Here is a 3,843-nt window from a genome sequence, read left to right on the forward strand (position 1 = left end):
CGCGAGGAGGGGGAGTGGGGGTTCTGGCTAGGGTTAGGGAGGGCGCCGGGGGTCTTGTAGGTCGGGGTCGCCGGCCGGATGGCCACCACGGCGTCGACAGGTGCCGTGGCGGGCATCGGCTCTGCCCACGACCCCCTTTGTGAACAGAGGAGGGGGTGACGTGGGGAGTGGGCCGGCCTATGGAAGCGCAGCTGGGCCACTTGACCCAGGGGAGGGGGGCTTTTAAAAAAAAATTGTTATTTTTTCTCAGTTTTTATTTTTTATTTATCTGTTTAATTTTGTGTTATAAAATACAAAAGTTATACTTAATTTAGTAATAATAATTATGACACTGCCACAATTATTCTCGCACGTTAAATAAAGCAGCTTGTATCTGTTTAATAATTTAGGAGCATTTAATTAATAGTTTTGCCGCTGTTTGAATTACTATAGTGCATTGAGATACTTTACAGAAGTGTGGTTTCTTCACCATTATTTAGTATGGATTATTTGCCACAAGCCGAACATTCTAGTTTTGTTATTTGAAAACTTTTATTGTTTGTCAAAAATTGAAGTTTGATTTTGAAACGTTTTGATCTAATGTGAGGTTAACAACAAAAATCAAGGTGATGTGGCATCATTAGCAGAGGTTTACTGTAGCTTGATTATCTGGGTGTCACAGTAGCAGCTGTTAATGTAATGTTGTGGGAAAATGAAGCAATGGCACCATTAAAGTAATGTCGTATTTTACTGTTGAAATAGTTAATCCAAATGTCCACACTAATATCTAGCAATGCTGCTGCTTTAGAAATTGCTACTGTCCTTGTAGGATTGCCATTCAAATAAGGAACATGCTTCTTTTCATTTGATGTATGTTTCCTCACTTGTTAGTCACCCTGCTTTCCACCTTTTTTGTGCAAACAAAGATATACATTTCACGCTTTATGTTAGTTGAACGGCACAAATGATATCCAAATTATAGTTGAACATTCCAGGAGCTTCACAACCAACCTTGATGTTGCTCAATTTTATTGCAACTAATGAAGAAGAAGCTCTATGGGTTTCGTTTTTGATGGAAATGGAACCGGGGTTGGAGCCCTTTTCTTAAAAAAATGAAGAAGAAACTGCTAGCTCATGGGACATTGCTTCATTTTAGCTGAACTGCACCAAAAGGTCCCATGAATTGAATCATCCATGTTGGTGACTGGTGTCATCCCTTCTACGATGGTGTTGAATGCAGATATGGTTCCCATCACGAGGCATGTTGCTTTTTGATCTGACCATTTGCCAAAGATCCTGCATGTTGAGTCTGCTCTTGTGCTATGGTTTTGGCACTGCCATTATAAAGCAGTAATGTTATTATTTTGAACCTTAATCTAGTGGCACTATTAATTTGAGGCAATGTTTTGGCACCGCTAGTGCCATTGATTTTTTTATATATCGAAAGAGGGGGTTTCCTCCGATTTCATTAAAGAAACCCTACCATATAGAACCATTATTCGATAACATCTTAGTGTAAATGGGCAGTTATGCAACTACTACTAGACCGGACCGAGTACTAGTAGGAGACAAGTTCGCCACATAAGCTAGGCAGGTAGGGGGACGCAGCACCAGCTCGACCAAGTTTGGATTACAACCCAAATGCTACCACAGAAACATCGGGGGGGGGGGGATAGATCCAGCTTCAGCATCCCAGTCTAAGCACCCCGGCCTCCATCCTTGCGATGCACGGTACACCTCGTTTGCCACCTGCTCAACCCTAGTGCCACTGATAAAATGAAGTAATAATATAGTTAAAATAGAATGACTGTCCTCTCTATCATTTCATTTCCAATGTAGATAAAGAAAGTGCTTCTCTTTGTTAGTATATGTTTCATCAACTAGTCCCATTGTTAATGTTTAAGCGTGTCTGCAAACTGGGGTGCTTAATTTTAGTTGATCCACACAAAAATGGAGATTGGAATATCTCAAGGCCCCTCCTTGTACTACCGCTGTACACTGATGTTCATCACTGGCACAAGGTGTATCAGGGAGACTTGGGTCGATTTCCAGTATGAGGCATCGCAGGGCCCATCTCGCCCTCGCAGCATGGCATACTATGATACTATCGCAATATTTTCTTCTATTTATTAGTGTATGTTTCATCAACTAGTGCCACTATAATGTAATCATGCTTTTTCATTATCTGTGCAAACAGGGTTATTCAGCTGCATTTTGGTGGAACTGCACAAATGTACGGATGGAACGGACACATATGCAAAGTGCGAGGTGTGCCAAGTGAACATTACCGACACCAACCATGCTCCATGAACGCATTGGCATCCACCACCACCAGTGGGATGTGTGGCACTCTCTGTGGACGGATCTTTCCCGACAGCAAATCCTCTAACCAAATACTAGTAGCTTATATTGGCAGTTTTCTAGGGAGTACTTGAAAGTGCTAGTTATCGACTAGAGGGGGTGAATAGGCAATTTTTATTGAAGTCTTCAAGACACGGGGGATTTGAAGACAAACGATAGAAATGAACCTATTGATATGTAGTGGAAGGAAGACTACACTAGACAAGCCATAGTCAAATAAGCAATGAAGTGAAAACACAAAGACTATCAGCAGCTAGGTAGTATGGATCAGGATGGAAGATAGTATGAAGCCAAAAAGTAAAGAGTCTTCACTTAGTAAAGTCAATCAGATCATACATGCATGTAATGACTTCACAAAGACAAACTATAAAGTAAAGGAAAGTGAAGGATAGAACTAGTAGCTTGATGAAGACAAGGATTTGGTAGACCAGTTCCAGTTGCTATGACAACTGTACTTCTGGTTAGGGAGGCCGAGATTCAACTCAGAAGACCGCGTCTTCACCTTATTCTCCCTGGGCTAAGGACACACATGCCTCGCCCAATCACTCTGGTAAGTCTTCAAGGTAGACTGCCAAACCTTCAGAGACTTCGTTCACCAGCGATCCGCAATGACTCTGTTGGGGATCGTAGCAGAAATTTAAAATTTTCTACGCATCACCAAGATCAATCTATGGAGTCATCTAGCAACGAGAGAGAGGGAGTGCATCTTCATACCCTTGAAGATCACTAAGCGGAAGCGTTCAAGAGAAAGGGGTTGATGGAGTCGTACTCGTCGTGATCCAAATCACCGATGATCCTAGCGCCGAACGGACGGCACCTCCGCATTCAACACACGTACAGAGCGGAGACGTCTCCTCCTTCTTGATCTAGCAAGGGGGAGGAGAAGTTTATGGAGATCCAGCAGCACGACGGCATGGTGGTGGAAGTAGCGGGATCCCGGCAGGGCTTCGCCAAGCGCAAGCGGGGAGGAAGAGGTGTCACAGGAGGGAGCGAGGCGCCAGGGCTTAGGGTGCTACTGCCCTCCCTCCCCTCCACTATATATAGGGGCCCTGGGGGGGCCGACCCCTTGAGATCCCATCTAATGGGAGGGGCGGCGGCATAGGGGGTGGCTTGGCCCCCAAGCCAAGTGGAGGCGCCCCCACCCGTTTAGGGTTTCCAACCCTAGGTGCAAGGGAGGCCCAAGGGTGGCACACCAGCCCACTAGGGGCTGGTTCCCACGTCACTTTAGCCCATGGGGCCCTTCGGGACAGGTGGCCCCACCCGGTGGACCCCCGGGACCCTTCCGGTGGTCCCGGTACAATACCGGTGACCCCGAAACTCTCCCGGTGGCCGAAACTGGACTTCATATATATATATATATATATATATATATATATATATATATATATATATATATATATATATATATATATATATATCTTTACCTCCGGACCATTCTGGAACTCCTCGTGACATCCGGGATCTCATCCGGGACTCCGAACATCTTTCGGTTAACCGCATACT

Source organism: Triticum dicoccoides, chromosome 2A (genome assembly GCF_002162155.2).
Source record: "Triticum dicoccoides isolate Atlit2015 ecotype Zavitan chromosome 2A, WEW_v2.0, whole genome shotgun sequence".
In the NCBI taxonomy this organism is placed as follows: domain Eukaryota; kingdom Viridiplantae; phylum Streptophyta; class Magnoliopsida; order Poales; family Poaceae; genus Triticum; species Triticum dicoccoides.